Here is a 10,816-nt window from a genome sequence, read left to right on the forward strand (position 1 = left end):
TTTTGAACAAAGCCTTCCAACACAGAAAAAAGATTTGTTACATCCTCTGAGATCAAACCAGTAAAAGATCAGAAATGTTTGGTGTTAATATACCGGGCATCCATAAAGTCTGGAAACAAAGATGCTGGTTTTTTTTCCTGATGATGTCCTGATGACATTCTATATTTTTGCTTGTTTCCATCCTGGTTGAATACCCTGTATAATTAGCTAGGGTGTGACTCAATTACAGTGTGAATGGAGCTGTTTTCAGTCCGGCTATTTATAGTATCCCTGTGGGTTACCTGACTCCAAGCTACTCAGTTTCAGGACTTCTAAGTCATAGATTCATTCATTAGGCAGACATTTTTGAGCACCATCTGTGTTTCATGACAGCATTCCAGGTAAAAGGAGGAAAGCAACTCCTGTTGATTACCTACCCTGTGGGGGCCGCTGACCCCTGGACAAATTCTTTGTGTCTTATCAGCTCCACTAACGTAATCACATGTTTCGTTTGTTCTTCTGAGAGGAGGGAATCGGTGAAACTGGGATCTCTCAGTCAGCTCGGTGACTGTGTTGTCCTGACTGCCTTCATTTGTGTAATTGTTCAACGATGAGTGTGCCAGCCTCGTCATCAAAAACAACAACCCAGTGAAAACTCAGCAAGAAAATGACTGCTCTGCTAAAGTCATTTCCGTAGCTCAAGGAATCTCAGGCAGTGTGCCCAGATGGTCTTTCTTTACTCAGTTCCTTAAGCCAGTATCTGAAAAACACATGTACTGCTCTATGTCTCCAGAAGGACCCAGTTCTTAGAAAGAGATCCTGGAGAAACATGATTTTAACTAATAGCGGTGAAATTGTAGCAACAGGAAACTGTTTTTCCCGTCAGCTCTGGAACATTGGCCCAGAGTTACTTCCGGGGTTCCACCAAGGCTGCCCTACCAGAACGCTACCAGTAGCTAATGTTACCTTTATTCATTCAAGAGGTTCATGGTTGTTATTACCTAATTTGTTTTCCTTAACTGTAATCACAAGAATTCCAACCTAGCAAAGGGCCCACGGGTACGCTCTAAGGCGAAACTAATTGAGGTCTAAAAGCCGAGGTATAAATGCTGGGGAGATTCTTGATGTTCCCTTGTGCTTAGCATGTGGAAGGATGAGTCAGCACATCCTCATGGGAGGAGACAGTAGTTTGGAACTGAAATGTTGGTGCACTTTGTAGGAAAGTAAGTTTTGGGCTTAATCGGGGTGCTGATTATTTATTGCTGTGTAAAAGACACCCCAAAACTGAGTGGCTTAAAACAACCATTTATTTATTATTCCACGCAATTCTGGGGGGATGATAACAGGCTCAGCTGTTCGATGCTTCCTTGAGGTTCTGAGTTTGGTTGCAGTCAGATGATGGATAAGGCTGGACTTTTCTGAATCTTATTCACACACGTCTGGCTCCTGGGCCGGAGTCGCTGGAAAGCAGCTGTGAGCTTCCTTACAGCATGACAGTCTCCAAGTACTTGAGCTTCCTGAAGCCAGCATGGCAGCCCGGCTTTTCCCAGAGCACATGTTCCAAGAGACCCAGGTGGCAGCTGCAAGACTTCCTAGGACCTAGCATCGGAAGTCACACAGTGTCATTCCACAGCATTCTGTTAGCCAAAAAGCAAGTCCCAGGGTCAGCCAGGATCTGAGAGCATGAATACCAGTCCATTGCAGCACTAAGGAGCAGGCGTGCTCTCGGTTTCAAACACCAGTATTAAAGCAGGTCTTATTTGTGAGTGGTGGGATATACATGGTGCCTTCCATGCCTTTCCCAGCACCAGGTACAGCACCCAAGCTCTCAGGCCCCGAGGAGCCATTCTGTAGACAAGGGCACTGGCGGACCCAAGCTTTCTTTCCCTCAGCATTCTTTTTTCTCACCGCCGTCCATTACCATGCCACACAAAATAATTCCACCTCAGACTATCTTTTTTCACTTATGTCCTCCCTCACCTTTTACCTAGAGCTTCTTTCCTACTAGTACATAGTGCAGTAACATCTCTCCCTCTTTTAATTCCATGTACCAGCCCAAACCCCACCTAACAATGGCTGATGTTAAACCATAGCAGTTTTAGGGCTATGATTGTACTGAAAAAAAAAAGGCCATAAATTGTGAACTAAAATTAGACAAAAAGAACCAGTGACTTCAAGTCCTTAAACTCTTTGAAAGTTCCCAGAAGTACCTATTAAAATCTTCCTAAAAGTTAATGGCTTCTTTCCTACTTTCTATTAAGTCTGTTTTTTGTTTTGTTTTTTTTTAAAGTACTAGTGATTCAGATGAATAAAACCTGTCCTATTTTCTGTTCTGAAATTGTTTTTTCTTCGTTTTTTTTTGTGTTTTTTTTTTTTTGCGGTACGCGGGCCTCTCACTGCTGTGGCCTCTCCTGTTGCGGAGCACAGGCTCCGGACGCGCAGGCTCAGCGGCCATGGCTCACGGGCCCAGCCGCTCTGCGGCATGTGGGATCTTCCCAGACCGGGGCACGAACCCGCGTCCCCTGCATCGGCAGGCGGACTCTCAACCACTGCGCCACCAGGGAAGCCCTTTTCTTCGTTTTATTTTTAAAAAATTATTATTGTAAAATGACATTTTGTTTCCTACTAATTTTTAATTATAAGATATGGGTATTTCAGCCATAATATGACTTATATAGAAGTTTGAGGTCTAGCCTAGAAATCTAACGACCATTTTAAACATTGCTTTGTTTTCCTCTGGGAAAAAGAATTCCAACTCAAAACCACAAACTTCAAAATGGCATTTTTTGGACACGCCCCATTTGTTTCTGACCTCTGCCTGCTCATTTGCTTCTTTCCATGGAGTTATATCATGAACTTGGATTTGGTTGTATTACATTAAGATACTGAAAAGCAGGGCTTCCCTGGTGGCGCAGTGGTTAAGAATCCTCATGCCAATGCAGTAGACATGCGTTCGAGCCCTGGTCCGGGAAGATCCTACACTCCGCGGTCTGCAGGGAGCCTGGGTCAGGGGACTAATACCCCACATCCCACATGCCGTGCAATGTGACCAAAAAAACCGAAATAACAAAACAAAACAAAAAATGGCCGGTTAACATTGCTGGCCAGTTTTAGGATAGTACTGTCTAGGATGGTGACATCTGGGGTCATTTTCCACATTTATCTGCTTTCCCTCAGCTGTGCCCTTCCAGCTGCTGGTGCCCAAAGGTTGAGAAGACAGTGGGAACACTTGTGACAGTAGCAGTGGCCCCAGCAGGAAGGAGGGACAGTAGTAGACCCAGCCTGTCAGGGACCCTGCTACACTCCTCAATAAAGCCCAAGGCACAGGACTGAGACCCAAAACTAAAAGCAGAATCCTTCCCACAGGTCCTAGCATAATGTTGTTCACACATTAGGCTCCTGGTAAGTGAACTGACTAAGTGACTTGCAGCCCTCCAGCTAGACAAAAATGTGGATTTGCAACAAATGTTATTATTTACTTTACAAAGAGAATCACCCTGGGTAATCCTAGAGAAATTAGAAATAGGATTTCAGCTACACACAATTTTCTGGAATCCCAACATGTCTGTTACATAAAATAAGAAATGCCTTTATGCAGATGTTTGTTAATTATGGATGGTTTTTATTTAGACATACTTATTTTTCCTCAAATTACTCAAAAATTGGTGTATGCCAGGGGGACTTTGGGATGAGCCACAGTTTTTAATTTTTCATTTATTTATTTTTTGAGCCACAGTTTTTTAAAATTTACTTATTTTTTATTGAAGTACTGTTGACTTACAATATTATATTAGTTTTAGGTATACAACATAGTAATTTGACATTTTTATGGATTATACTCCAATTTTTATAAAATATCAGCTATATTCTCTGTGCTGTACATAACATCCTTGTAACGTATTTATTTTATACCTAGTAGTTTAATCCACTTCACCTATTTTGCCCCTCCCCCCACCCCTCTCCCACCAGTAACCACTACTTTGTTCTCTGTATCTGCATGTCTGTTTCTGTTTTGTTATATTTGTTTTATTTTTTAGATTCCACATATAAGTGAAAACATACAGTATTTGTCTTTCTCTGTCTGACTTACTTCACTAAGCATAATACCCTCCAGGTCCATCCATGTCGTCACAAATGGCAAAATTTCATTGTTTTTTTGTGGCTGAGTAATATACCACATCTTCTTTATCCATTCATCTGTTGATGGACATTTAGTTTGCTTCCATACCTTGGCAATTGTAAATAATGCTGCTATAAACATTGGGGGTGCATATATCCTTTTGAATTAGTCTTTTCATTTTCTTCTGATAAATACCCAAAAGAAGAATGCTGGATCATATGGAAGTTCTATTTTTAATTTTTTGAGGAATCTCCATACTGTTTTCCATAGTGGCTGTACCAGTTTACATTCCCACAGTGCACTACAGTTCCTTTTTCTACACATCCTGTCCAACACTTTTTATTTCTTGCCTTTTTGACAATAGCCAATAGTTCTTACTGACAGGTAAGAGGCGATATCTCATTGTGGTTTTGATTTACATTTCCCTAATGATTAGTGATGTTGAGCATCTTTTCTTGTGCCTTTTGGCCATCTGTATTTCTTCTTTGGAAAAATGACCATTCAGCTCGTCTGCCCATTGTTCTTTTCTTTCTTTCCTTTTTTTTAATTTTTATTTTGACCATGCCATGTGGCTTGCAGGGATCTTAATTCCCCGACAAGGGATCAAACCTGTGTCCCCTGCAGTGGAAGTGTGGAGACCTAACCACTGGACTGCCAGGGAATTCCCTCATCTGCCCTTTTTTTTTTTTTAAGCATCTTTATTGGAGTATAATTGCTTTACAATGGTGTGTTAGTTTCTGCTTTATAACAAAGTGCATCAGTTATATATACCCATATGTCCCCATATCTCTTCCCTCTTGCGTCTCCCTCCCTCCCACCCTCCCTATCCCACCCCTCTAGGTGGTCACAAAGCACCGAGCTGATCTCCCTGTGCTATGCAGCTGCTTCCCACTAGCTATCTATTTTACGTTTGGTAGTGTATAGATGTCCATGCCACTCTCTCACTTTGTCACAGCTTACCCTTCCCCCTCCCTGTGTCCTCAAGTCTATTCTCTAGTAGGTCTGTGTCTTTATTCCCGTCTTGCCCCTAGGTTCTTCGTGACCATTTTTTTTTTTTTTAGATTCATATATATGTGTTAGCACACGGTATTTGTTTTTCTCTTTCTGACTTACTTCACTCTGTATGACAGACTCTAGGTCCATCCACCTCACCTCAAATAACTCAATTTCATTTCTTTTTATGGCTGAGTAATATTCCATTATATATATATACCACATCTTCTTTATCCATTCATCTGTCACTGGACATTTAGGTTGCTTCCATGACCTGGCTATTGTAAGTAGTGCTGTAGTGAACATTGGGGTGCATGTGTCTTTTTGAATTATGGCTTTCTCTGGGTATAGGCCCAGTAGTGGGATTGCTGGGTCATATGGTAATTCTATCTTTAGTTTTTTAAGGAACCTCTATACTGTCCTCCATAGTGGCTGTATCAACTTACATTCCCATCAACAGTGCAAGAGTGTTCCTTTTCTCCACACTCTCTCCAGCATTTATTGTTTCTAGATATTTTGATGATGGCCATTCTGACTGGTGTGAGGTGATATCTCATTGTAGTTTTGATTTGCATTTCTCTAATGATTAATGATGTTGAGCATCCTTTCATGTGTTTGTTGGCAATCTGTATATCTTCTTTGGAGAAATGTCTATTTAGGTCTTCTGCCCATTTTTGGATTGGGTTGTTTGGTTTTTTTCATTTTTTTTAATAAATAAATTTATTTACTTATTTATTTTTGGCTGTGTTGGGTCTTCGTTGTGGTACGCAGGCTTCTCATTGTGGTGGCTTCTCTTGTTGCGGAGCACAGGCTCTAGGCACATGGGCTTCAGTAGTTGTGGCACATGGGCTCAGTAGTTGTGGCGCATGGGCTTAGTTGCTCTGCAGCATGTGGGATCTTCCCGGACCAGGGCTCGAACCCATGTCCCCTGCATTGGCAGGCAGATTTTTAACCACTGCACCACCAGGGAAGTCCCCAGGATATCTTAAGTAGAAAGAAGCAAGCAGGTCACAAAGGAAGATCTTGCCCAGATTTAGAGGGATAATATGTGTTTAATTTTGCACCAAAATGTCAACATGGTTATCTCTGGATGCTGGAATCAAGGGTGATTTTAGAGTCTTCTTTGTGCCCTTCTTTTTTTCCAATTTTACAATGAATATGGATTACTTATATAATCAGGAAGAAACATATTCTAACAAAATAGTGGTTCTGTAAGGCCTCTTTGTGCTCCTTTTCTGAACCTCATTTGTGTCACAAATCCCTTTGAGAATCTAATGAAAATTGTCAATTTTCTCCCCAAAAGTGCAAGTACCCATCATCAGATTTTTTTTTTGAGGTATGCTCGGTTATCAATAGTATTTTTTAAATTAATTAATTAATTAATTTTCAGCTGCATTGGGTCTTCGTTGCTGCACGCGGGCGTTCTCTAGTTGGGGCAAGTGGGAGCTACTCTTCGTTGTGATATACGGGCTTAGTTGCTCCGCGGCATGTGGGATCTTCCCGGACCAGGGCTCGAACCTGTGTCCCCTGCGTTGGCAGGCAGATTCTTAACCACTGCGCCACCAGGGAAGCCCCATCATCAGATTTTACCAAACATTTCTGGGGATTTGCCACCTACAGGTTCACAGGTCCCAAGTTAAGAACTGTCCACCCACAGTCTGAGTGGCTTCCACCCTGTGGATTTAGTCACTCCAGTGGTGCCAGGGTCTCCTCAGTCACTCCAAGAGCAGGCTGGGCATGCCCGTCAGCCTCCATGGGTTCATGGACCCAAGCAGGTACTTTGAAAGTGCCCCAAGATAGTCTCTCTGGGCGACATTAACAACTGAGAGGTGTGGGTGGAGAAGATCACAGTGTTCCGGGATCCTGCCCGTGAAGCCAGGGTGCTAAGAGTGGAGCACGCAGGCGCCTTGTGTGGCTTCCTAATGAGCCTTGGCCACTTGATGTTCCCAGGGGATTGGGGACTATGTACTCAGATGACTGTAATTTGGATGCAGCCAACATGATCCTGAGTCTCTGCAAATTAAGAGCAAGGAGTCATCGTTGAGAAACCTGTCTCCATAAAGGAATAAAATGATGAGAGCAAAAAGTAATGACTGAGGACTGGAAACCCATCAGGTTACTGTCAGAGATCAGGATTCAGGGATTTGGTGGCTAAAGTGAAGAGGGACATAGAGCTTCAAACCACAATCTCACTGGACTTTGGAGGAAGATCTCGTATGTGGGCCTCACACACAGGTGCAGGCTGAGGCTGAGGAAGGCTGTTAAGGCCGGTTTGTGAAGACTTGGATCTCTTGCTCCTGAATCGAAAGCTTGCTGATTGGGGCTTCCCTGGTGGCGCAGTGGTTAAGAATCCGCCTGCCAATGCAGGGGACACGGGTTCGAGTCCTGGTCCGGGAAGATCCCACATGCCGCGGAGCAACTAAGCCCGTGCACCACAACTACTGAGCCTGCGTGCCACAACTACTGAAGCCCGTGTGCCTAGAGCCCGTGCTCCTCAACAAGAGAAGCCACCGCAATGAGAAGCCCGCGCACCACAACGAAGAGTAGCCCCCACTCGCCGCAACTAGAGAAAGCCCGCAGGCAGCAACAAAGACCCAACGCAGCCAAAAATCAATATAAATTAAAAAAATAAATTCATTAAAAGCATGCTGATCATCTGGCCAATGAAAAGGCCACAAAAGTTTCTATCCCCAAAAGTGAGAAGACCTGAGTCGACTTGCCGAAAGATAACTAGAGAAGGGAGGTCAGACGAGGCAGTGGGGATGGAGAGATGCTTGAGACCCAGAACACAGAGTATCTGGGATGGATGCGATCAGATGGGGAGGGGAGGAGTCAGAGCCCTTAGGAAAGTCTCCGAGGTGGCTAGCCTGGGATGACTCCATCCACCGGGACCACCAATACATGAGGCAGAGCTAAGTGGGAGGGCATGATGATGATGATGAGCTGCTGCGGACTTGTTGATCTGAGGAGCCTGAAGGCATCCGAGTGGAAATTGACCAGTGGGCATTAGCAAATAGGGAGTGGGAGCTAGCTAAGTAGCCAGATGTGGCTGCTGAAACAGACACAATATTAGGCTGCATTTATAGCTGCACAGTATTTCGGCCGAGGCTGTTTGCCAGTCAGATCTTAGGTTGAGTGCGCCTCATTTGTGTCACTAGCAGTGGGGAGGGCAGAGTTTCAGACTGACGTTGGTACCCCAGCTCAGAACAGGTCTGGGTGTGGTGAGGGCTGGAGGCGACCAGGATGGTAGAAGAAGTGGAAACCGTGGTATACACACTACAGAAAACTAGATGTCATTGTCTTCCGGAAAAGGAACTCTGGGTTGAGTGATTAGTGTATAGCAGGATATGAAAATGGAAGCTTCTACAGACACCAAGCGACGGTAAATGTGAACTTACAGACTGAGGTTCCAAATTGGCATATATCACCATAGACAGATTTACAAAGGAAATGGTTCCTGGACCTGTTCAGCGACTCTGGGGATCAAAGATAGGAAAGGTCTGAGAGTGAGAAGGGGAAATAGATGAAGAGATTTGAGATGGAGGGGGGTAGCAGTTGCCGTGTCTGAGACCCCACCTACCCCCTAAAAATGAGAGGTTATATGGGGAAGGATGTACGTGGGGAGGTGACGCCTTTTAACCCGTAGCTAAATGAGGCGTCTGTCTGAGCCTGTGTCCTCAGCGACCCCCGAAAGCAGAGCCTGAGAAAAGGGCTTCTGTGCGTAGTTGTTTTGTGGAATGGTCCCAAGGAACAGGAATGAGGGACAAGGAAGGAAGGAATGCCAGTCCCAGTTCATCATTATTGTAGCGATTATAGGGGCCTCATATCGCTGGGGACTTTCTGAGGAGCCACGTAAAAGGATTGTCTGCCTGAGGGATTGAAGAAGACAGTATTTATGTCTGGCTCCAAGCCTGAATAGGTCAAGGGTTGCACTTAGGGTGTTTGCACGGGTGTAGAATGCCACATTGGGTTCCCCCAACCTCCACCCAGCCACAAAGAAGCCCAGGGCCTGAGTGAGAGGTGCTACTACAGCAGAGGGACATGCTGCTCCCTGGGACCCTAGGGGGCCCTGTCAGCTCCATACCTGAGAAAGCTAAAGTGGGCTGTAGACTGGGGTCTGTTCCCACCCTGGACATCTAAAGGGCAAATGGCAGGCTCACTGCCTTGGTGGCCAAGACAGGGGAGAGCTGCCATGTTGGATCAGCCTACCCTGTGTTGGGAGAGAGGTTGTCTGGGTGTTTCCTGGGCCCTGAAAGGAGACAGCCTCCTTAGGGTTGTCTTAGAGACTACCCAAGAGGACTTCTGGGGTGGGGAGTGAGGAGACCTCTGCTTAAAGAAGCTGGAGGGTACTGCCCAATACCCAGGACAGAGGGAGGCGACGCTCATGCCTGTGTATCCTTTTTTTTTTTTGCCTGTGTATCCTTGACTTCGGGAGAGGACCCCAACAGTGAGAATCTTTGAAAGAGACCATGAACACTCCCGAGGAAGAGAGAATCAGCTCTAGACACCTGCCAGGCCCAGAGAGAGAACCAGGTCAAGAGACAACACTCCTCCCCCTACTTCACCCTCCCCCAGCTGAGGAGCTGGAGGTGGGGGAGGGAAGCGGAAGTGCAAGGTGGAGAAACAGACAGGAAGTCAGCCACACAGACTTACTGCTGGAGGGTTTCAATTGGACGCAGGCCTGAGCTGGGGGAGGGGAGAAATTATGAAGATTATCTTGGGCTGGATATTCTAATTATGGAGGAAGGGCTGTATTGGTTACTTTGAGGGACTCAAAGGCTCTATGTTACCTAAGACTGAGCTGAAAAATCATGAAGTCCATTGGAGTATTTATCTAGTAATGGCATTTATTTATTCAGTATGTTTGTCAGGGATCGCCAGAGAAACAGAACAAATAGGATGCGTGTATACATATATATATATATATAGAGAGAGAAAGAGATTTATTATAAGGAATCAGCTCATGCTATCGTGGAGGCTGACAAGTCCCAAGATCGGCAGTCGGCACGCTGGAGACCCACATAGCTGATAAGGTAGTCCCAGTCCAAGTGACAGCGGTCTCAAGACCCAGGAAGAGCTGATGTTTCAGTTCCAGTCTGAAAGCTGGAAAAAAACAATGTACCAGTTCAAAGGCAGTCAGGCAGGAGGTGTTCCCACTTACTCAGCCTTTTTATTCTATTCAGGCCTTCAACTGATTGGAAGAGGCCCACCCACATGCAGGAGGGCAATCTGCTTAGTCTACAGATTCAAATGTTAACCTCATCCAAAAACGCCCTCACAGGGGAATTCCCTGGTGGTCTACTGGTTAGGACTTGGCGCTTTCACTCACGGGTTTGATCCCTGGTTGGGGAGCTAAGATCCTGCAAGCCATGCAGCATGGCTAAAAAACCAAAACAAACAAAAAACCCCAAAACACCCTCACACATACACCCAGAATAATGTTTGACCAAATATCTGGGCCTCCGTGGTCCAGTCAAGTTGGTGCATAAAATAAACCATCGCATTCAGGTGATGTCACTGAATGGATTTTAAAGGAGACGCAATAAAAGTTCGTGTTTTCCTTATATGCAAGTCAAGCATAGACAACATTTCAGTTACATCCTTAGAACTAGCTCAGGACCTCCTGTGGGGCCTGCTGAACCTGACCCTGACCCTTGGCTACCCTGTCCCCTTCTGCCTTCCTCCTCTGTCTTGACACATGTTTAGTAGCTTCCTGGCTTTCAG

The sequence above is a fragment of the Pseudorca crassidens genome, chromosome X (assembly GCF_039906515.1).
Source record: "Pseudorca crassidens isolate mPseCra1 chromosome X, mPseCra1.hap1, whole genome shotgun sequence".
NCBI classification, from domain to species: Eukaryota; Metazoa; Chordata; class Mammalia; order Artiodactyla; family Delphinidae; genus Pseudorca; species Pseudorca crassidens.